This window comes from Sphaerodactylus townsendi, linkage group LG06 (assembly GCF_021028975.2).
Source record: "Sphaerodactylus townsendi isolate TG3544 linkage group LG06, MPM_Stown_v2.3, whole genome shotgun sequence".
NCBI classification, from domain to species: Eukaryota; Metazoa; Chordata; class Lepidosauria; order Squamata; family Sphaerodactylidae; genus Sphaerodactylus; species Sphaerodactylus townsendi.
This window is the reverse complement of record NC_059430.1, coordinates 87,100,546-87,126,374: the sequence shown is the minus strand read 5'-3', so window position 1 is coordinate 87,126,374 and position 25,829 is coordinate 87,100,546. Positions and strand designations below refer to the sequence as shown.

The 25,829-nt window shown below is 40.4% G+C and overlaps 1 protein-coding gene across 2 annotated transcripts in view; it reads right to left on the bottom strand.

Moving 5' to 3' along the window:
• RELN (reelin) overlaps positions 1-25,829 on the bottom strand; it is a 370,687-nt gene that overhangs the window by 237,726 nt on the left and 107,132 nt on the right. The gene's annotated exons all lie outside the window — the stretch shown is intronic.

The following is a 25,829-nucleotide window of genomic DNA, read 5'->3' as shown; positions in this document are numbered from 1 at the left end:
TGGATTCAAAGGTCCATTTGTTTTAAACTGGCTATCTATTTACGCAGTGCACAGCACTGGCAGTCATCTGAAGAGATGTGATGCGAATATCTAGTATTTAGCCAACAACAAGGCAAATGTGGATGCACTCTGCAGCAGCTGGAAATATGGTGTTTCAAAAGGTGTGGCACAATGTGTATCACCACACAGCCAGGAAGGTTACCAGGTGCAAGGCAGAACCTGGTGTTTTTCTGGAATTACAACTAAGCTCTGGGCTGCAGAGATCAGTTCCTCGGAGAAAACGGCAGCTTCAGAGAGTGGACTCTATCATATCACACCCCTCCCTTCCACAGACCCTAGCCTCTCTGGGTACTGCTCCCAAATCTCCAGGAATTTCCCAAGGTAGAATTCACAGTCCTACAGCCATTTGCTAGAGAAAATTAGCATATGTAGTAAGGTTGTCAGCTTCAGGCTGGAAAATCCCTAGCAAAGAATACATCTATTGTATTTCATCACTATCTCACCATTTTGCCTTCAGAGAAACATAGATTCCCCCCTCCCTGGTACTTTCTAATCACACAACAATCACATGGGCGGGGGGGAGCCAAACATGTGAACAGGAAATCATGTCATTGTTCATACTTGGGTGAGGCCACAAGCTAGAGAAAATGACTGAAACCTCTTTGAAGCATTGAATATATGCATGCGCATGTTTTTTTTTAAGGAAACGTTTTCAGTGCAAACTACCTGAAACGTTTTATTTCAGAATGTTACATTTGCAGAATGTTTTAAAAGGCAGAATGCAGACAAAAACCACTGAAACATTTGTTTTCAAAACATTCTGAAAACATTCTGCAAATGTTTTAAATGTTTTGTGCAGAAAGAACTTCTAAGGGCCTGTTGTATCAGAGATAGCTCAGAGCAGCCCTTGGGCTGATCCCACCGATGCCACTGGCTCTTTTAAAACCTTGTGCCAGAATCAAAAGAGAAAAGAGTGTCTCAGTAATCTGCCTTCTCCAGCTACATCACCTAACAGGTCAGCATGAAAGGTGATTCTCTCTGGGCTAACTTTATCCAAGCATCTTAGCTCCAGCAAAATTACTGATGATTGTTGGCATAGATACAGTAGTTGTAGACTAAGGGAGAAAGAAGAAATAGCTAACGATGGCTTCAGGCAAACATATGAACAGCTATCTGAGATTAATTTATATGTACCCAACCAACAGAGCAGACACACAACTCTAGCCTAAAAATTGTACCATGAAGATGAGTTCCCAAGGCTAGAATGCTAAAATGATAAACAAATGTTGGTTCAACCTTCAAGAACAAAGAATTATCACAGAGAAAACCCAGCCCAACCATCTGGAGTGGGATCTAAATATTAAAACCATAGCTAAGGCTACATGTTTGTCAGAGTACTAATGGATTTTCCAATTTATACATAATTACCCATGACTTTTCACAGCTGAGAACACGGAAATCTGCCCACATATGTGTGGGAGTAAAAATAGCAGGAATGCTTATAATTCTACTAATTAAATTATATTTCACTGTGATGGCAGTCATATATTTTACTTATCTTGTAATGAAAAGATATGCAGGAAGCATTGCGTCCTGAACACTGAGGAAGGAAAGTACCGGTAGTTCTGATTTGGAAGAAGGAATCTTCTGCATTCATGGGCCTTCCTGCCTTCTGAATCAAATCAGTGATAATATATTCCAGCATCAGGGATGAATCAATGTTACAAAAGTATAAGCAACTTGTATTTTGTGGTATTTTAAACTGCTTGAGTGCTTTTCCTGTTAAAACTCTTCATCCATTAACCATGAAAAGCCAATTGCACTAGCAACATCCTTCTAAAAGAGTGGAGAGAAAATTTGGCATGCAGAATGGCATTAGCTTATAATAAATACCCTTTTGGGCATTGCTTGGCCCAGAGATGAGAGAAAGAAATCTTGATGAAGCTAAAGCAATTCTCAGAGAAATCATGCACTACTTTTCAAACAATGAACAGCACACATTGACTTTGTCTCCTTATTAACTTCTGAATTTGAATTTGATCAAGCCATAGGTCAAGACTTTTTCAAATCAGAACCTTTGATTTTTAAAGACCTGTAAGTCTTATATCACCTGTGAGTAACAAACAAACCAACCAACAACAAAAAAACATAGCAGACAGGAATTGGGAAAGCATCACTCAAATGTGTCTTGGCCTATTAATCAGTTTTGGCTGCTACTGGTACTCCAACGATGCTGTGGGGTTGTGTTTGTTTTCGGCATTCTCTGAAACGAATGCCTTCTTATGCAGCATGAAGTATCCCAGGTTAGTCTTTTCAATTTGTGTTCTACGAACACTTAAAAGTTTATCTGTTGTTCTGTACTGAGATTAGTTGTTTAATTTAAAAACAATTATTTTAAAAAATTGTATTATAAATATACAAAAATACAAAACCCATATATAACACCAACAAACTATTACATATTATTACAAGCACACAGCTGACTTATAATTATGAAGTTCATTAAATGTGCATTATTTATTTTTACATTCAAGTTTCCTTTCATATGATTTCAAATAAAATTATCTGACTTTCATTACCATTTGTCCTCCCCCCTTAATATGTTTCCAACTGAGTGTGGAGGATATAGAAAGGAAGAACAATCTACCCTTTCACTTTGTGATGGTCTCACTCAGCAAGGCCATGTTTCCTTTGTTCCACTGTGACCTTCTCCTCGGCAATCTGAGGTCCTCCACTGTGGGGAAGGTCACAGTGGAATAAAGGAAACATGGCCTTGCTGAGTGGGACCATCACAAAGTGAAGGGGTAGCCTTGGAAAAGCCAGTCTTGTACACTGATGTTCTAAAATGGCACTAATTAAGACTTACAGGGTCACTGAGAATATGAACCGTATGCTGGAATTCTGATACACACATTTGGAAACCTGGCCCAAATGGAAAACATTAGCCTGCCAAAACAGTATCAGTAAAGAGTTTGCCTAATCAACCATTTAACATAAATAAAAGAATAAGCCTTAATGTTGCTAAAATTATTTCTTTTCTGCCACAGAAACCAACTGTTTATGGTCATTTCTACATGGTCCAAATATCCCATGTTGAGCATCCCGATTTGGCCAAGGAAACACCTTGGAAACATCCCGGTTTGGCCAAGAGGTTTGCATGGTTCCCGGTCCTAAAGCGGGTTTGTCCCATGATATTTCCCTCATCCTGGACTTTTCAAAAATCACCAATTTGTCAATTCTTTTCAAAACTCCTGCAGTGGACCCGCTACAGTACAAACACCATAGGAGCAGAACCAGTTTATTTTTCCTTCTTGAACTTATAGACCCTGTTGCATGTGGATTTAACAGAGATATTCTGAACTGTTTCTTCCATTAGGGTATGAATAAATGGATATATGGAAAGGTTTTACAATAGCTGTTTCTTCTTTGGTTATGACTTCAAATATATCAGTCTCTCACACTGGAAGCTGAAGACCAGAAAAAATTAAATGTCTGGGTTTACAGATTTTTGCATTATCTTTAACAAATGAAATAGTTCTGATCTGATTTGTAAAACAAAACAAGTTGCATGGAAAATATTGATTTCAAATCCCCCTTTTCTATAAATAAGAAAATGGAAGAAATGGTTGGCTGCAGCATATATTTATTTCTCAGCATCCATTCTAGACTCCCCCCATCTGCTGCAAAGAAATAGCCTTTCTGCCTCTGCCGTATTTTACAGATGTCAGCTAAAGCACAGGGACAAGCTATTCAAGATGAGAGGCATGGGCAGTTATTGTTCAAACCAGCCTCAGTCAGTCTCAGAAAAACCGAGAATTTAGTTGACTTAATGCTTGAAATTATCAAGATTGCTCTTCATTCTTCAAGGGTTGTTCTTGCATCCCATTAGCACAACAGAAATATGCCAAATTACAGAGAAAAATATGGCTTTCAAGCTACAGGAAGCATTCTCCTGCAAATGCATATGGTACTGACTGCTCTTTTTTGTTTTGAAGAATCACAAGCAGTACATCTCTCATTCAGAAATACTCAGCACTAACACCTTGCCCTGAAAGTACTTTTAACAACACAACTAAGATCCCATTATTTAAACCAGTAATGGAAACACACCAAGCAATACTAGTTTGGGGTTGGACTCCACAGAGGATTTTTACATGTGCAAGCAAAACTGATAAAATGACTCCTTGCTGTGTAGGGTTGCCAGCCAATAGCTGCCACCAGGCTGGAGGGGTGGGGATATGGAAATGTCAACATCATGCAACAACAGAATGATGGCACTCCCAAGGAAAACTAGAAGTGACATTATATTGTTGTAGGAATCACAGAAAACTCTGTAGTAGAACCATAGCACTTCCAGGGATTCCTAGAGCAACATGATTTCACTTATGGATTTTCTCCAGCAGTGTTATCATACTATGTGCAATGCCAGTGATTTTTTTTAATTTCCACTGGCCAAGGAGGGTTAGTGGAAAGATAAGGTTGCCAACAATATAAAGCTAGAGCTGGAGGCTTGAAGCCTGCCGGCTTGAATCAGCACTGACAGGTGTAGGCAGTGTTTCTGTGTAGTCAAAAGAAGTAACTGTAAAACATATTTGTGACATTTCTCAGTGTAACACTTGCTTAAGCTACAGATTGGTGCTTCTTATGAATTAAACATAATTTCTTATTTATGTTCAGTTAGCTTTATATCAGAAACTTTAGCTACTCATCAGTTTCAGTGTGAATCTATTTCATTATTCTGGTGACACTTCTAACACAAAAAATGCAAAGTACAACACACTGAATATCACAGATGTTAAACTACCTCCAGAGAGTAGTTAAGCAATAAACAGCTCATCAGTTTCCTCTAAACCATCCAAAATGCTTAAATTGGGCATATATTAAGTAGCACTTAGCTGTCTTTTTCTAGGCTTACTATAAAAATGTGTCACGTTAAAAAAATCTTACCAAATGAACTGTCAGTAGTTAGTCACTAGAACCAATGATTTCATGACTCTTCTCCCACAAATATAACACAAAGGCTGTACACACACTGAGCCCTCCTTGCTTTGTGAACATACATGGATCTAAAATCAGAACCAGCCTGATTTAGAGCTTCCTCAAAGCTAAGCAAATAGCTCTACTTGAAGAGGGCTTAAAGGTATTAAAACAACTCACATGCCCAAATTACTTGCTGGAAGGCTTTTCTTTTCATATTTTCTTTGTAAAAGCATACATTGTCTATGGAGGTGTAATTCAGGAGGCAAGAACTACTACAAGCTACTTATATTTTTCTGTGGAGTCAAAGCAACAGGCAGAGAGCTGTAGATCAAGGCATTGCATGGTTGGCATGCAGCACTGAGATATAAGCGGATCATGAATATGGCTTTTCATATGCTACCAGTTCAAGGGGCCCAAATCTTAAATTTACAATGGATAGGATATTACCCAAGAAATGCATACAATTCAGAGTTGCAAATTTCACTTAAAGATATTCTGGGAGATTTTCCGGGCAGTACTTTGAGAAAGGAGGGATGACAGCTCAGAAGGGATTTAATGCCATAAATCTGCCCTCCAAAGCCACCATTTTCTCCATGGAAACAGAGTTAGAATTTCAGGCGGACTGTAGGCTCTAGCTGGAGGTTGGCAACCATAGTGTATGTTCTATTACCCTGCTACAGTTGATCTCCCTTGGACAATGGTTGACAACTGTTTTCTACACTGTTAAAAACAGTGTATCAATATTTGCATTTTTGAAAAGACAACTTTATTAATATTTGATGGAATTAAAAAGTACAGATGATGAAATAACATTAAAAATGAAGAAATTTTGCATTTTATTCATTTGCTCACCAGATTGAGGTTGAGACATGATAAATTAAGCAAGTAAAACCTTGTTTTTCATAATTTGTACATTGTTGGAATATGTTCTAAGTATAAAAAGGGATGCTATAAAATGGTAAAACCAAAGTGAGATTAATGGTGCTAATTTTCTATCTACAAATTGTTTTTTCTAGTGAGTGGACTTAGAATCTCATAAACCCTTTTATAATTTTGTACTACATATGGAGAAACATTTTAGTGGACAGGACTCAAATAAGGAAGCTCCCCTGCTATTCAGATTTTTTTGTTCAGACTTTTGTAACTGCATGACCATCTATTTGAACTGACATACAATGGACTAAAATCTAAGATTTGGATGTATACATTGCAATGTTAAGAAGAGGTATACTTTCTAAACCCATTGACTTCAATGGATTTCTGCTTAGGATGTCACTGTGAGTCCATCCACAGGGCACTTTTATTCAACCTACAATCTTTGTCTTGAGGTAGTAGCACCAAACTTTCAGGGTATCTTTAGAAGACTCTCCTAATGATACCACCTAGGTTTGGTGAAGTTTGGTTCAGGGGATCCAGGAAAGTGTCACAGCTGAGGAAATATAATCTATAAAATTTAAGTCCATAAAATCAGAGAAATAATCTTTTCTACTTAGAATCATTGCTGTAAAAATTTACACTTTAAATTTGGTTTTTATTTTTGAAATTACTATTTTAAGTCTATATTCAGACAGTGGCAAGATCCAATATTAAATGATACCTCAAGACAAAGATTGTAGGTTGAATAAAACTTTGTAGTAGGCAGTTGACTTTCAGCTGCTAAATACCCTCTCTCGCATAGTGCCCAATTGTGGTTAAAAAAAAATTATTTCAGCCATTGGCAACAGCTCTTTTAGTGTGAGTTAATCTGCACAAATGCAGAAGGATGAAAGGTATTATTACACTGTCATTTGTTATGCTAATTCAGTTAAGGGTTTGTTAAAATGTCATTACAAACTTTGTTTTTTCAGGAAGCTCATAAATCAGCCATGAAATATATTCTGAGTCCAAAGTCCTCACAAGAACAACACATTCTAGCAATGTGTTCCACCAAATTAGAACAAACATCTAGGTCCCAGCAATGCCAAATTTAGGGTTTATTTATGAGATGTGGATTAAAGAACAGCTAAACTTTCATTATAATCTTAATTAGGGATTTCCCTGACAACTGAACTCTTCTATGAATAAAATCTTCTTACCAGGATATTATATATTAGTGCACTATGTAAATTTGCCCTGGATTCAATGGAATAGGAAGTTCTACCAACTGTGATATGAACAAAAATGTCCTTGCTGAAACTAAATCATTGCACCATGTTAACTCTTAACCAAGTGCTGATACACAGCCAAAAAAAAGACATAGAAAGATGTAAGTTAGATTTGGAATGAAAATAGCTACACTATGAAGTGCTAGAGAAGCTGCTTCCGATTACAAGCAGCTTAAAATGTGTCAGGAAATATCTAAAGGAACAACACACTGACCTTGGCATGCATTCAATATACAACTTATGCTCGGATAAATAGATTTTGGCATGACAGTCAGCCTTAAGAGAAGAACTTCTGTCAATAGTAACAGGTTCTTCATGCATTACATTTTTTAGAAGTACACTTTTAAAGTATATGCTTTAAAATGTAACCTTTAAATGAGGCAGCCACTTGTTTGGAAAAAGGTGTATCTCAGAGGTTAACACATTAGAGATCCAGAAGTGACTGACAATTTCTGACTAGTGTAGGTCCTGTCTGGTGTACACTAAGGGCCTAACTGCAGGATACATAGTCTTTGTATTGCATTTGGGTCTGCCACAAAGCCTTTCAATCACACAGGTGCTTGTAACTTTCCTAGAAAGAACTCAGTTCTCACAAGTGTGGGAGCCTGATTTTCCTTGTGCCTGTTCCCCAATTTGAGGTAGTCCAAGGATGCTATTTGCCCTATTGAGAGCTCCATGTAAACTGGTGGGGTAAATGTAGGTTTCCCTAATGGGGCAAATAATGCCTCCTGGCACGGAGGTGGAACATATAAGCTCCCTCTCTCTGCATGCCATGGTCCCAATCCAAATTGGACTTCCCTGTGCAAATGGGAATTGACTTCCCAGAAGAGAAACTCACAAGCACAGATATGACCGATGGTCCTCATTGCTGGCCTCAATGTATCATGAAGACCCCGCATCATGCCGTTAGGTCCTCGTAGTTATCAAGTGGCATAACCAATGTACTTTTGAAGGTTTTCATGGCTGGACTCAACTGATTATTGTGGGCCTTCCAGGCTGTGTGGCCGTGGTCTGGTAGAACTTGTTTCTAACGTTTTGCCTGCCATAGATGCAGGTGAAACATTAGGAACAAGGTCTATCATACCATGGCCACACAGCCCGGAAAGGCCACAACAACTGGCATAACCAAGTTTGCCACCAGATGGAATTGCTTGAAGATAAGATTCAGATGGTTCTAGACTAGCAGGCATTTTGTTCTTGGTTAGAAAGCTAGTCTGGGGCCTTCTGAACTTTGCCTTCCAGATGAGTATGCTTAATATGCATTTTAGTGTATTAAAACAACAATATAATGGAGAGAAAACTATTTACCTATTTATAAGTATTTGTTTGTGCTATTCCAAGCACAATGGAAGTTTCTGCTAAAAATATATTTGACCTTTTGAGCACTGCCAGCTTCAGGAGGCTGTGGACAATAATTCCAAGAGAAAGGTCAGTTTGCTGTGGGTGGCTGAAAGGAGAAAAATGCAATGAGATGGGATGGCAGAGATTCTCTGGCAGCAGCCTAGGAAGAGACCATTTTTTTCTCACCAGAGCTAAGTAGTGCATAAAATATTATAATTTTTCCAAGGTCTTTCTTACCTTCATCTTGACAGAAGGTAACAAATACTTTCCTGATCCTGCCTAATTTTTGGATGGAAGACCTCCAAGGAATAGCAGGGTTGTGATGTGTAGGCAGGCAATGTCAACCCACCTCCCAAGATCTCTTGTTTTGAAAACCCTGCAGGGTTGCCATAAATCAGTTGTGACTTGACGACAAAACAATAACCAACAAACCCCCCACCCTGCCACATACTTTGAGTTTCAGGAAACTGTATACAGGCACACTATTGTGAAAGGAAAAAGAGAAATCATTATTTCATTCACAGTAAGGAGTTATTCTAGCTATGAAATCCCTGGAGGAAGGCCAAAATTCTCTAGTTCATTTTTTTTCTTATTTGGCAGTGGTTTTGGTTCCCCTATTTTTGCCATTTTTTTAGGTTTGTGTAATGGTGTTTGATTTGCACAAAGTATTAATATGCATAATGTAAGTAATTTATACATGTAATATATTTATAAGACACAATGCTTTTTTGCCATCAAGTCACAACTGACTTCTGGTGACTCCACAGGGCAAGAAATGTTTGGAGGGCAGTTTGCCATTGCCTGCCACAATACTTACTGCTGCACAAACAACACTAAAAAAAGTGTACATCTTAGGGGAAAAGATTCAGTGTGAGTAAACAGGAAATGTGATGACAATGAATCATGAGCTAGATTAGAACAAGAAAGAAGTTAAAGTTAAATGAGGCGTTTTTGGACTAAAATTGCAAAAAACAGGAATTGGTAATCATTCCTAGCCCAGGCACAGAATATGGCAAGAAGATATCCAAGAAAGTTATATTATTCCTGGTGATCAATGGCCCCTCAGGAAGAGGACCATCAGATATTTCTACCCCTTTGTTGGCAAACAGAATACCACTCTATTGTGAGTTTGGATACATACCACTATCCACCATGGCTTTAGAATCATTACTGGCTTCAAAGTTTGTTTTTCAGAAACATGCCAAGGTGCTGATTTTAGCCTACAAAATCTTATCATTTTGATACCTGTGCACCTAAAAGGCTGTTTGCTTCCATAAGGAACTTGCACATCAATGTACACCATCCTATTGAGGCCTTTCCCCCAGATAACTACAATCTTCCAAAGTCAGGAAGATGGCTACCAGTTCAATGGCATTCACTGTGGTAGAACTCCAGCTGTGGAACTCTGTCATACAGATAGCCTTACCTCCTCATTATTATATCACAGAATTTGAGCTAAGCTCATCTTGTTTGTCTGTACTTCTCCCCAGTGATTAACATCCATCTGCTTTTTCCTTCACTATAGTTATTTTTACTGTTGCCTTATTATTTTTAAATTATTTTATTCTTTCATGTTTTATTGGTTAGATCAATTCCTTTGGATCCACACCATCGGCCTCTTGCATCAGGAGAAGAGTCCTGTGGTTTTCCATCCATTGTTATGAAAAAGTTCTTGATTTTTAGCTATAATTAAAACCTGTTATGGGAAGTGAAAAAGTAAGACAAATGGGATAGACAGATAGATATCCATACAGACAGAAAATTCTCTTCCAAGCATCTGCATTTTTAAGGTGGTTGAGACAAGGCCTTCACTGTTGAGGTGATTCTATGTTTACAGAATATGCTCTTGTGAATGGCCCCATCCAAAGAGGAGGGCCAAATCTGCTGTTGGTAGTGGCGTGGACCTGTGCCAGTTGATTTGCTCTCCCTGGGGCATTGCCCCACCAGAGGGGGAGATCTGCCAGCAGGTGGGGTCACAGCCCTCCACAGTGGTAGTACACGATGCTGAACACTGCACCAGCATCCCTATGCCCCAGCTGCTGGCCTAACTAGGGTGGTACGGGAGTATGGCCAGGGGAGGAGCTGACACTAGCTGGCTTCCACCCAGCTAATTGAACCCATTACTCTGTTGGCCAGGGCTTTTTGATGGCATAAGTTCATTAAGCCGAATGGGGCTTTCCAGTGACAGGGAGGCTTTTTGCGTTTTTGGCCTCCCGAAGCTGCTGGAAAGCCCCCTTGGAAATGGCACAGGGCGGCATAGGTGCTTGGATGGGGCTGTAAGCCTCTTATCTGAAAACAGGCAACAAATGAAAATGTATTTCAGAAGGTGCTGTGTGGTTTCCGGGCTGTATGGCCGTGTTCTAGCAGCATTCTCTCCTGACGTTTCGCCTGCATCTGTGGCTGGCATCTTCAGAGAATCCTGTGAAGATGCCAGCCACAGATCCAGGTGAAACGTCAGGAGAGAATGCTGCTAGAACACAGACATACAGCCTGGAAACCACACAGCACCCCAGTGATTCCGGCCGTGAAAGCCTTTGACAATGCACATTTCAGAAGGCTTTCAATTTATATTTTTAATATGTTATTTCAGTGAGCCCCTTTAGTTGGAAAGAGTGGGATAAATATATATATAAAACAAATAAAGAATTCCTGGTTCAGAGTAGTTCTGCTGGATTCGGCCATCCAGTTCACCACCCTGTATCCCACACTGGTCAACTACCCTTCCCCCACCCCCCAAAGTTCTAACAATGAAGCTCTGAGGCCAAAATCTCTGAACAAATGATGTCTATTACATCTGAACATGGAGGTTCCCTTTAGCCATCATGACTAATAGTCCTTGTTGAGCTCATCATCTCTGAATTGGTTCTATTGCCTTTTAAAGAACACATTAATAGTGGTGGATGTGGTGGAGAGAATTCAATGACTTATAGTGCTGCCATTCCTTGTTTGTTAGAGCTTAAAGACTGAGAGTCATGGCAAGTGGCTTGCTGCTACCACCCGCTCCAGGTTCCTCATTTTTTAATACTGACATCCCTTTTGTGGAATACTACATTATTTGCACTTATCTGCAAGTCTGTGATAACCACCTTTTCATTCACAGCTGCTGAAAACCTTCCTTGCTTTTTAAATTAACAGGGCAGATTAAAACAAACACTCTCCATTAAAAAATGCTAAATCAATGCCATTTTTACAAGAACATCTTGGAAGCAGACCTGACAGCCACATTAATAGTAAATGAATTCATTATGATCAATTCATTATGATTACAGTGCATAGCAAATAAATTTTGAATGACTAGAAGCTGTACATGTTACAAAGAACAGGACTTGACAAGAGAACCTCTTAGACATGTTTTCCTTAACTGCACTAAACCAGTATTAATGTATTCAAATGTTTAAATTAGAAGCATAATACCACTCAAATACATTGTGCAAAGTCAAACATTGTCCCTTTAGGGTACATTCAAATGAAATGGCTGTAGTTGTGATATACCTTTTAGGGATGTTTTCTCTGGAGTAATATACATATCTAAAACTACCCAGCTGCTGAGATATAGAAATCGATACAGTTGTTCTAGGAGTGTTTTAAGAAACTTGACACACACACAAAAATCCTCCAAGCACTACACTAATGTCATACAAATTATGAATTCACAATTATTTATACAAATTAAGGAACACTGAAGACATTTATTGTAATGGTTTATTCTGCTTCCAATATTGGAGGGTTTTTAAAAAATGAAATAGCACATGTTTTTTGGGGATGAAAGTAGCAAAAGGTTTAGATATTGATGCCTTGATACAGAAACTTGCTGTATATTGTATATGCCACAGAGCACTGAGTTACCCTTTTGTCTCATTGAGAAAGGTGAATCATTGAGAAAGGTGAATCATACAGAGAATACACGCACACAACATACCTGCTTTCAAAGTAGGGAGGCTGGGTCTCCCCTTTGCTACCCACTCCACTTGTTATGTGGGAAGATGGAAAACTGCTGGAAAAGTGATGTCATACCAAGAGTGAAACATCACTTCCAGCATCGCTTCATCAATAGGAAGCTGTAGGATTCAGACAAAACACCATGGTTTTACCTATAATGTTTTAGCAAATCCCAGAGCATCACACAAGTGTCATGGCAGTAACATGGCATCACTTCCAAGTATTTGCAAAAAGTGATGTTGTGCCATCAGTACAGTATCATTTCCCACCCCCATCCATACCTTTTCCTTCTCTTGCTGCCCTACTCCAAAGTCTTACTTATTCAAAGGAGAAAGCAACTTTATGACCTGTCCCTTTATTTTAACAAGTACAAAGTATTGGACCCTTGCACTGCCTCTTCCCAGTCTCCACCTATGCCTTGCAGAGCCTTCTCAAACGTCAGACTTTAATTGCATTATATTAAATAATACAAATTTACTTGTATGGTATTAAAACCATTGGCTTGGATCGTACATCCTTCTTCCATCTGTGTCCAGTGGCATACCACTAATGGGAACATGGGATATCCCATGCCCCTGGGTGCATACCATTTCATCACATGGGGCGGTGGGTCCCCACGCATGGCCTCTCCCATGGCAGGGCAACCTGGTCGGTGCCCAGCGGCTCCACCTGTGCCGGGGTGCCGCTCACCAGCTGAGATGTCCACTGCAGCTGCATGCCAACTCCCGCCCCCCCAGAGGCTGATGAGGGCAGGAGCTGGCCAACTGCTGTGGTGCCCGCCCGAGCCACCTGCTGCCAAGCCCCGCCAGTGGGTGGCCCTGGCAGACACCGCTGAGCGCGCCCCCCAGCCTCCATGCAGTCCAACTCCTGCCCTTCCCAGACCCCGGGGAGGGCAGGAGCCAGTCTGCAGGGAGGCTGGGGGCAAGGCTTGATGGCCCAGGCAGGCGCTATGGCAGCAGGCCATCCCAGGAGCTGGCATGCTGCCACAGCACCCCCGAGCCCTGCCCTCCCCTGGCCTCCCTGCTAGCTCCCATAAGTGGGGAACAGGGGGGTGCTGGGAGCAAGGCAGGGGGGAGGTGCTGGGAGCCAGGGGGAGGCGCAGGGAGCTGATCATGCCCCCAGGCGCCATTTAGGTCCGGTAAGCCACTGTCTGTGCACCTCTCTATCTGTTATAGAGCTGATCCTCCACTACAGAGCATGTTCCTGTAGCACTAAGTACTTTTTGGGTCAATGAAACAACTTCATCTTGGATAAGCAGAAGCACCCGAGTAATATGTGTTGCGGTGTCCGCTCCCTCGGAATACAACCAAGTTACAGAGCAAGAGCTAAATATCTCTCATCTCTGTTATCCATCAACCAACGTCGTGCATTCATGCTAGCACGCCTCAATATTTTCCCATCAGCGGAAACCTCAGGGAGATACCTCCAGATCCCTAAACATCAGAGACTATGCCGTTGCGGATGTGGATCTATAGAAACCATAACCCATATTCTTCTGGAATGCTGTCTTCACAGTAACCTGCGCATGATTTTAATTCACGCTCTGCTGCTTCCAAGACTTGAGCACTCCAAGTTCCAGGCCACTCGCTTTCTGCTAAGTGACTGTAATCCATCGATCACCTTGGCAGTGGCTAAATTCTTGGAAAGCATTTTAAATACCCATATTTAAATGTTTTAAAAGTTTTCTCTTTTAAATGTTTTAAAAGTTTTCTCTTTTCTCTTTTAAATGGAAATAATTTGTATGCCATTAAAGGTTAAAATGAAAATGAAAAATGTGTTGCGGTGTAAGACTGTGCCTGCAATGGAAAAGGGTGCTTTGTGAATGGTAACAAGGATTAGGATACAAACCAAAACTTTCAAGAGACCACTTGCTTGGTCAAGTGCACATAGCCTTCCTTTCCAAAAGTCATTGTTCACCCAGTAATTTCTATAAGTTATTGAACTTGGCCAGGTCCAAAGCCAGTAAACAAAGCTTCCCATTACATATTACTTGACCATTTTCTCTGTTCATGTATTTTTAAAAGTGTAGTGCCTTTCTGGCTTCATTTTCAACCTAAAACTGAAAGTTGCAAAGATTATTGTTTTATTTTAACATTTTGTTATTGTTGCTATTGAGAACAGGGTACAAAATAACCAGACTTACAAGCATGTAGTCCTCTTCTCAGTTTTTGTGACCTCCGAGTTGAACTTCTAGGTTTTAATGTGCATGACAGCACCTCTAATTTAGCACTAAGCTGTTCTCAGGGGATCACTTATAGAAAAGCAAGACATTGAGTCCATAATTAAAATAATCTCTTCCCTAGCAGATGCTTCAGTTGGCTGTGTTATCATAAGCTGCAAATGGCATCTTGAGGCTCATAAAATGAGCAGCAAATGACTTTCAAGATGAGGAATTGTAATTTTTCATCTAAATTTGATTCACGAATGTAAAAGTACTGTGTTGCCAGGTTTGGTAGGAAGCCAGCATAACTACTGGGTTTCTGGACAATGCATGGCAGTAACTAAAACGAAAGAGTGCGAGCTTTCATCCATAGTCAGAAAAACCTTGTAGCAACCATCTCCCCATTTAGCAAATGCACATATTTTGCCCTAAATAGGATCAGACTTTATGCCTCCATGTGTACTTGAGGACACAGAAATTATCATTCAAGTTACTTTGATAACCACTTCAACTGTTCTGCAAAAGCCATCTATGTGATATAACATGGAAATTGTTACCGTTTTATCTTCTGTATAACAGTTTGACCAGTGGCATACCGGGCCTAAATGGTGCCCGGGGGCATGACCGGCTACCTGTGCCCCCTGCCCTGCTCCCCCTGCCCCTCTCCCATGCCCCACTTATGGGAGCCAGCAGGAAGGGTGGGGAGGGTAGAGCTTGGACAGGCAGCTCAGATGGGTGCTGTGGTGGCAGACTGGGTTCTGGGCCGGCCGGCCTGCCACAACAGTATCCACCTGGGCTGCTCACCATGAACCCCACCCCCGGCGTCCCTGCAGGCCAGATCCCGTCCACCCCAGGGCCTGGGGAGGGCAGGAGCCAGCCTACAGGGAGGCTGGGGGCTGGGCTCTTGACTTGGGTGGGCGCTGCAGCTGTAAGCCAGCTCCTGGCCTCCCCTGGCCTCCCTGGGGGGGGGGGGGGAAGCCTGCCTGTGGCCATAGCAATTAGCTCAGCCAGCAAGTGGCACCCTGGCATGGGTGGAGCTGCCAGGTACCAGCTGGGTTTTTGTGCTGCCAGAGAGGCCAGGCGCAGGGACCTGGCTGGCATCTGGCGCCTCCCCCTCCAAATGACAAAACAACGTGCACCTGGGGACATGGGATACCCATGTCTCCATTAGCGGGACGCCACTGAGTTTGAGACATTGAAGAAGTTTTTCCTTGGATTTTAAGATTCTGCTAAGTAATTCCATAAACCTTTCCATAAGCACTGATGTTCTTGGGTGAAATTTAAAAAACAGATTTTGGGTATAAACCCAAGCCTTGGTTTGCGTACAGTCAAAATCTGATCTCAAATTAGCTGTAGCTGATGAAATGGAAACTAAGATGACTAGAGTGAGTTTAGTGGCAAACTCGTGAGGAATCTGCAAGAACATCTTATGTCATTTATGAAATCCTAAGAGATGGCAGTGAAAGCCACAAAGAAGAAGTTCTATGCTGTCTTCATTGCATCTGCTAGCTCATGCCCAGTGCAATTATTTAGGGTAATTAGGTCTCTTACATCCCTAACTGAAAGGTCTAAAAAGATTAGTTTCAAATCTGAAACTAGTCAAACTGAAACTTGACAGTTTCAAATTGGTTTGTCAGTTTTCTTTGTCAGAGTTACTTTTTGATGGGTTCAAGGCAGAGGTGGGATCCAACCAGTTCTCACCACTTTTCTAGAAGTGGTTGCTAATTTTTTCTGAGTGCCGAGAAGGGGTTACTAAAGCAACCTCCCTGCCCAATAGGAACTGGAGGTGCGTGTGTGCGGCGCCGCCACTGTTTGAATCCCACCACCATCGGAGCCTGTTATTAAAATGTTGTTGTTGTTTTTTCAATTGTTGCACTTGAGAAATACCTCCCTCCAGTTTGGGTTTGTTCTGCTGTCCATGATTCTCTGGTTTGATATTAGTGCCACAGTTGCACTGCCACAGTTGCACTGGGTTCTGCTGGCATCTGTACATTGCAGATGGTTCTGTTGGGCTTCCAAAACTGCCCCTCCACCCTCACGTTGTTGAGCTTGAAAATCCCAGACAAAAAACTGATCTGAACACCAAACCAGCATTTGAAACCTGAAAAATTTGGAATATCAATATTTTTTTACTTTCTGATAGCCAGATCTTAAAAATGCCTATTTTTCAAGTTGTACATTGCTAATAGGCTCAGTTTAAAACCAGAAATGTGGGTAGGAAAACATCTTTAATGGGAAATGCATGACAGTTAGTAGCACCATGGTTTGGTACTTAAGAATACTTTTATAAAGAAAAATATTGATTGCTATCAGAGAAAATATACATAGTTTAGCTAACCATTAGAAATACACTTACAAAAAGACAGATAGGAAAAACCACAGAAGGAGTAACTTTTGAAACCAGTCAAGGTTGTTTTTCGATAGCAAAAATTAAAAAAAATTAATCACCACAAATAAAAGCATGTATCTGCCACTAACAGAACTTTTTATTTTATGTTTCCATTCAGAAAAGGAAATAAACCATTATACCAATAATTAATTGAAAAAGCAATGACATAAGAATGATAGGAGAACCACTGAAGGCTACAATCTCGGTTTTAAGCTTATTACTATCTCAAGTGTTTGCTCTACTCTCTATTCATGTGAAATTACTAGTCCTTTGAGAGCAGGGTATACATATATCCCAAAGCTATTATCCTTTGAAATGGATTTATAAAAACATCAGTCATACTCTCTATGCATTTGTGCAGCCGCAGCCTAAATGTACGTTTTGCCTGACAAAATGTTCACCATGCTTTAATAGTGTAGACTAAACAATGTTAACATATCACTTTTCTACAACGAACTTGGAAATACATTGATCTAAGCAGGTGCTATTTCTATATAGTGTGAATTGCACCGGGCAACCATAATATGTTCTGTGTGAGAATTTCAAGGTTCTAGCTGCATAGTCAATTAAGGTAATTGAATAGTATGGCACTGAAATAGCAGTTACTAAGATGAGAACTTAGTTATATGCCTCCTACACTGGTATTGTGTCTTGGATTTTTTTTTTTGCTGAAATATAGCAGAGGAATGTCAGCAGTATTAACATTTTGCCAGTGTAACCATTTTTGTACCCAGCACAGACATACTGGCCTAGCAGTTCATAAAAATGGTCTGTGATTGTTTATATTTTTAAGTGGTCCAGAAATTTCAAATTCACAATTTCCTTAAGCTTGTGTAAACCTGCATTATTCTTGGGGACATATTTTCATTCTGATCTTATTTTTGCTCTAAGAAAGGGTTATAAACAACATTTGTGATACTTGTCTGCTACATGTAATCAGCATCATAACTAAAGGAACTTCATTATCCAATATATTATGCTAGCTCTCATGCTGAAGAGCAGCTATCAGAATTATGCATAACTTTGATATTTTGATGTTGAGTCCAGCTCCTGTGGCAGTCATTTTGGTGTGGCAATCAATAGCTCATTGCCAAAATTTAGATGGTGCCCACAGACTCAAAAAGGTTGAGGACTCCAGCAAGTAGTCTGGAGTTGGCTGATCCTTTTTTGCAGATTTGTTATAGTCTGAAATTTTGAGACACATCTATTAATGTATCTAACATTTTAATCTTGCCCTTCTTCCAGGAGCTCAGGGTGGAATTAGGATTGCCAGTCCCAGTCTGGCAAGCAATGGGGTGGTGGTGATGTTGTTTGGTGTTGTTTCTAGGCATGTCTCCCTAGGAATAGCTGGAAATATCATTAAGTGATGTCACACTGTCACTGACAGCAATTTTTTTTAAAAAAATCTTTCTGCTGATGTCAACTGACACTTCAGCTGCAACATCTACAGGAGGGTGGGGCATCTCCTATCTTCAGCAGTCATATGGGAACTCTATGTAACATAAAAGGCTAAGACAAAGTGACTAGGCCAAGATCTCCAAGTGAGCTTCTCAGACGAATGGGAGTTTGAACTTTAGTCTCCTAGATTCTAGTCTGATACTTTAACCATAAGACTACACTGGCTCCCAGTGGACTACAGGCAGCTTGATAGTACTTAAATTTAAGTAATATTGGGACATAGGTGTCAAACTCACGGCCCTCCAGATGTTATGGACTATTATTATTATTGCTGTTGTTGTTGTTGTTATTACTATTACTATTATTATTTATTGATTTGATTTGATTTGATTTGATTTGATTTGATTTGATTTGATTTGATTTGATATACCGCCCTATCCCCGAAGGGCTCAGGGCGGTGTACAACATAAAAACATCATATATAAAATCATCCTAATACAATTCTCATAAATACAGTTAAAACAGCAGTTATTTCCTAACATAGGCATCCCACGAAACCCTTACTTGAACCCTCCCAAAAAAATGAGGGCAATGTGCTGGCAGGGGATGATGGGAACTGTAGTCCATAACATCTGGAGGGACACGAGTTTGACACCTATGTATTAGGAGTAAATAAAGGGGACCTATGCATGAGAACCATTTCCCCTCTGTCCTCTTACATGTCTCTCAGTAGATTTAAACAGGAACCTGGAAGGCTCAACTGACACCCCAGCTCACAGACTTTCCACACAATAGGCCTCTGCTTTCAGAAATGCAGTACCTGAAATAATAATGAAAAGTGAGTTGATACCTTGTGCTTTTCTTTGGCACTGACTAAGCATAATCGTTTCCAAAATATTTAAGAAAAGGAAATGACTTCTGGGCAATGGGCTCTTGCATTCTTCATATGTGAGATATTAACAGCATTATTTAAACAATTCTTCAAAGGAATATTTACCTTATTATTTTTAACAAACTGAAGAGGCAGACCAGTTTGAGTAGTTTACCAAGAAAATGTGGTTTGTTCAGACAGCATGTCACTTTTTCACCAGTTAAAAGTAGCTGAGCAGACTGTAACTTTGCTGAATGTTTCTATAAATGTTTTAAGCTTCTCCATTAATGTTACATATTATTTTACAGATTCATCTGTTAACACAATTGCCATGTTACCAGAAACAATTTTAGACACAGACACACAAATTACATATCCAGAAGTGATTATCTGACTTTTACTGCAGTCAGAAATGTTTGAAAACACATTACCAACATAGCAATTCTATTATTAGGAAGTGCTACCAATAAGGTTATACAAGAGAAATATTTCATTCTTTTCCTAAAAACTGAGTTCACCATGACTCTTATTGAAGAAGAGCGGGAGGAAGATTTATACTGTTTTTTCCAACCATAAGGAGTCTCAAATCGGCTTACAAACTGCTTCCCTTTCTCTCACAACAGACATCTTGTGAGGTAGGTGGGGCTGAGAGAGTGAGGTAGGTGCAGCTGAGAGCTGTGACTAGCTCAAGGTCACGCAGCAGGTTTCATGTGGAAAAGTGGGGAAACAAGCCTTATTCACCAAATTAGAGTCCACTATTAATGTGGAGGATGGGGAATCAAATCTGGTACTCCAAATTAGAGGCCACATGGTCTTAACCTCTACACCATACTTGCTTTCTTCTACTGCATCTTTGGTTCAGTTGTATTTTTTAATTCATGCAGAATCATAAAATGTTTTTACGTGTGCATTATACAAATCTGCATTGACAACTCTGCAACAAAAACTTAACATAATCTGGCTGAGTACTAAGGTTAATTGATTCCAGTTGGAAAGTTAAGCATGCACTTATCTCACACACTTAGAAACGGAAATGTTTAGTTCAATTATATGCACATTTGCTTGGAGGTATGTACCTCTACTGATTTCAGTGGAGTTTAATCCAAAGCATGGATATATAAGATTGTAGATTTAAAAACACATATGATGTTTTAAATTGTTTATTATTGATGGACACCACCCTGAACCTTCGGGGAGGGTGGTAAATAAATAAATAAATAAATAAATAAATAAATAAATAAATAAATAAATAAATAAATAAATAAATCAAAGAATTTTTCATCACATTTAAAGGAAAAACCCTAATGATGAGACATATTTATCAGCCGTGCAACAATTGAGATCTCTCCAGAGCTCTCAAATCAGTGAAAATAGCCTCAGCATGGGCTAGGATTGTTGGTCCCCTGTGGTGGTGGTTGGCCCAATGGTGTGATGTCATTTCCAGAAAAAAAGAGAAAGTTCTGTTGCACCTTGACAGCAATCACCTGAAAAACACAGAGTTTTGCGAGATTCTGATAGCACTTCCAGGAAACAAACCTTTGCTCTGAAATGCTTAATTCTATCCCTATACACTCTGCAGTTCTGACAGTTACTGATCTTATCATTGAGGGACTCCTGATAGTCCTCCAAAGAACTTCAGAATCTCCCAAAACAAAGTTTAAAAAACAGCTTGAGATTCTGGAGAAAATCCCCTCAAATCTATGCACATTTGGCACTCATTCCTTTGTAAACCCCCCAAAAAACTAAAAAGAATATATCATCCAAATACATCTTGAGAAAATCTCTTTGCTATATTCCCAGTTCAAGATATTTAACACCACTTTAAACATCATAAGTGGAATCAACTTTAGTGACTAATTAAAAATTACAAATATTCTGAAAATGTAGGATGAAAATTCCCATTACAGATATATGTTTGTAATTGGAAATGGAAAAATTCCTTCATGATGTAGTTATCACAATCTCTACAGTGAACTCACCAGGAGTATCAAACACAGTTTTCTTTAGCCATTTAAGTCAGTTAAATCATTTCTGCAAACCACTGAGCAAAGCACCAAGCTCTAACAATCTAAAGTATCTCTCCGCTTGAGCATCACTGCCAATTAAACAATTCATTGCCAATGACAAGCAAATCTGAACACAAAGTACCAAATACAAATAGCTATATTTAATTGAAAAGCACTAAGGATAGTTCTCTGTGTAGATTTCCATGCTTATATAGGCATGATATATTGCTGAAAGAGGAACTCATTTCAGCAAGGACTCTGCAGTCATAGCTTCCAGCAGTGTCACTATGTGCTATCAATTGTGAACAGCACACATGAACCACAATGTTTGGGTTTTCCTATATTATGCATGGAAAAAGGATTGTGCCCTTAAACATTCACCTTGCCCTGAACATTTGCAAACACAAAAAAATTAAATGGTCGAATAGAACAACTCCTTTTTTTATACAACTCCCTTTTTTTAGCAAATCAAATCCTGTAAACAGTGATTTGTACAGCTATCTGAGGCATGTTAGATGGGATTTTAGCACAGGCAGAGCTACCACAGGGTGTGAGGGACAAACGCCCTGGGTGCAGGTATGGGGACGGAGAATCGCTCCCCCCACCCCTCCCCTTCCCTCAGGCTGCCCCCGTGGCCGAGAGCAGACCCCGCGGATTAGAACAGGCTGCTCTTTTAACTTTTAAAGGTAAATGAGGCATGTGGGGGGGGGGGGAGCACGCAGGGGCAGGGTCGCCATTTTGCCCTGGGTGCCAGTTTTTCCCCCTAGAGCACTGGGTTTTAGCCTTGTTAGCCTTGATTATAAATTGTTCATCATTATGCATTGTTTGGTTTTGACATTATGGGTGAAACTATATATTATCTTGAGTGAGGGCTGCTCTGAAAGGCAGGAGTATGAGTCAATTCTATGCTGCAAGTTCAAGTAGAACTTAGCTAGGTTCTGAAGTCAACACAACTAGTGTTTCCTTGTTCCCTTCACAAGCATTACCCAGATCAGTCATGATATGGGAAATTATGCAATCTGGACATATAGTTCTCCCAGATGCTGCAGACTGAGCATGGGGAAGGAACTAAATGCGTGGTCACGAAAACTTTTCCTGTTGCTACCTTAGGCGTTGTTTTTCCATCAGTGCTTCATCTTTCTCTGAAGTGAGGTGGCAACTGGGATTTGAGATAATTTTCTAATCCATTTTTATTCACTTATAAAACACTTTTTAAAATCTTAGTCAGCACCATATGTCCCCGGCTGGTAGTGAAGGGAGAAGAGCCAGCAAGATCCACGCAGTTGCTGCCAGCTCAGCTGCAGGCTTTTCCTGTCCCTTGGGCTGCTTATGGTTAGGGAAAGGAACACCTGTGAGAGGTCTAGACTGGCTAGTCTCACCCTTTTACCCACCACTGCTCCTGATCACTCCAGCTAGTCACCACCTCCTTCCAGTTGCCACCAGGGCTGAGCGTGGCTGTTTATAGGCATTCTTTCTTTCTCTCACCTCCCTTGCCACTTCTGCTATCTCTGCTGCATGAAAGGGAGAACAATTGAGAGCAAAAGCTATGGCAAAGATGGCTGCCACCACAGGGCTCCTATATGCCACCACAGGGCTTCATTATAAGGAATAAATATGAAATAAATAATTAAACGCACACACAGATTACATTGATATATTGACATGACAGACCTTTTGCGGGGAAAGCTAGAATGGGAATCACCACACAAAATAGCAGCAAAAATATTGGCAGCCTCTTTTGAAGAGATGCATACCTTTCAGATGAAAAGCAAAAGCAATTCAACTGCATGTCATGAGGAAATATCAGATCAAAGGTGGTTTGAGAAACCATGGAGAAAGTATGGTGGGGGGGACTGGAAGAAAAGTGAATGGGCAACTGATCCCAAAACAGAACAAAAAACCCCCCAAAAAAGCACTTTGGTAGAAATTATCCTTGTTAATTTCTGAGGCACCCTTCCCTTGGCTCTTATTAAAGTAGCAAGATATCAAGAAAAAAGGAGCATCTTTAGCTCATGTCTGGCTAATGTAAAATAAACACTCCTTCTTCTGAGACTATCAAAGGATTAACAGAAAGTTCAAAAAGGCACACCACAGTCATGACCTACAATCATTTCTCAGATGAAAGACACTTTATTTAATGTTGCTCAGCTCAAGCTGAACATTAAAAGCACGGTTTTTAGCTAATGAAGCACATTACCACATTTACAATGAATTTAATCTCTGAATGAATGCCACTGATTAGAGGTCTTTGCCTTTTAACTGTTTGCACATATACTTCCTAATCTTTGTTTTTGTAAACAACCAGGATCTGTGATGTAACCCAGGGTAGGACTGTGGTTTGGTGTTATATCTGGAAGCTCTGAAGGGCAAATGGGCAGCTTCGGTCCAGTTCTCAAAGAATAAACATGAGCATTAGAAACTAATGAAGACTAATTAGCAAGCTTGTGATCTGTGCCAGCTAAGAGGTCAGAAATGAATGAACTTGATGAAGAACTCTCTTCTTTCATAATTTACTGAGTCATATTTTTCCAAGTTAAGAAGGAAGACTACTCCCCAACCCTCATTCATAAACATCTCTCACCCTTCCCAAATACTATTCTTCAATCTTTTCTAGTTTTTCAGTTTTATTAGGTACTGCAATAAGATTTCCCTTCAAAAGTCACTTTTTAAAATTCATTCAATCATTCATTCATTTCAGAGGAAACATCAGTAGAGAATGCTGCTAGAACACAGCCATACAGCCCGGAAACCACACAGCACCCCATTCTTGAAGTAAAATACAAACACCATAGACACTTTGTTTGAACTAAGGTCGTTTCCCCACTTACCTGGGTGAGTGGTTGCTGCACACTACTCCCAGTGCGCGTCATGTCTGACGCGCTCCTGGGCTTCCCCACGTCATCAAAAGGCGCCGTTTCAAAAGGTGCCAGAAATGTTGCGCCCTGAGAGGGCGTGACAGCGGCAGCGGCAGGGCGGCTGCGTTGTTGCCACCCCTGTAATGGGGAGTGCTGGGGGACCCCACGCTACTTGGGGAGAGTAGCGCGGGGCAGAAGGTAAGTGGGGAAACGCCCTAACTTTCTCATATGTGCAGAAGCAACATCTGTCCATGAACACAGTATCATTCATGCCAAAGATTAGTGTGGAAAACAGTTCCATCATAACAAGAGTTACACTCTCCTATAGTCATCGGTTTCAGTGGGTTTAGAAGGGTAAAACTCTGTTTAGGGTGGCACTGCAAATCACCACTTCATGCAAACAGCTGGGACCACAGAATCACAGCCTGCTTTAAAAACCGAAATCAAACACTTCAGAGGAGAATCAAGCCTGGATTCAGCATCCCCTCTGCCTCCTCTCCATCAAACAGCTTCTCGGTAGGATTTCTGCTTTTTAACAATACTCATATTTAGGCCCCAGCTGCTCTTGGAGCCATAAGCTCCCATTTCAAATGAAACATGTCTTTCATAAACTAAGGCTGTAGCATTAATTATATCCGTTCTTGGAGAGAAATGACTTGGCCACAGTTACCCACGATTCAATAAAATCCATACCAGATTACTATAATGTGTGGTATTGTGTGGATGCCTCTCCACAGTGTTCAGAGAATTCAACTGGTGCAAAATGTGATGGCCAGATGTTCACAGGGACCAGCTAAAATGAACAAATCACCCCAGTGTTAAAAAGATTTCTACTCACTTCCAATTCATTTCCAGACTCTGTTTAAAAGGCTGGTATTAATCTTTAAAGCCCTAAACAGCTGGGTTATCTCAGGGATATTCTTCAGCATGAACACATCCATCAGTTAAGACTGTACCCCCCAACACACATATACTTTCTGAAGTAAGGTAAGCTGCTAATGGAGAGAAGGTCTTTTCTGTAGTGCGGTCCAAGCTTTGGAACTGTTTCCTTAAGTTTGTTTGGTGCAATCTTTGTTAACATTTAGTGGCCAATCAAAGCCCATCCTATTTTCCCATGCTTTTAATGACATTTAGGAATCCTTCTATTCTACCTTGTTGCTGTTTTATCCATAGGTTGGATTCTACAGAGAATATCTGCAAGAAAAAGGGGGGCAAGACTTTCACTGATTTCTCCCTTCTGCAGCAAGCCTCTCACTCCCTACAAAGCTGTTTGTTTTCTGCTAAGGGTATTTTGCTATGCTGTGGGGGAGTCTCATTATTCAGATGGATATCCATTCCATCTGCAGAAATCTCTAGTCAATCTGAACCTATGCTTTTAATTGCTACTGCCAGACCTAATTAAGTTTTAGTTTAATTTTATTTTTATTCTTCTTTTTGTGCACATTATATACAAAGACATATACAAACATAAAACTGGAAAGGAAATTTCCTAAATAAATAAGTAAAATATATATACCCCCAAATGAACTATCCTTACTTCAATGAAACTTATCCTCAAAAAATTGACAGCAGCCCAACCCTGATGGCCAGCATAATTTACATCCCAATCCAGTGGGCTCTGGTAGTCAGGGCGTGCGCAGGTCTTTGTACCACCTCAAGAGTTTTTCAGGTAGCCGGGGTTTTCCCCAGTTTTGTTGCCTTCCTGTGCTACCTGGAACCACTCTGGAGACGGAGCAGTGCAGCAC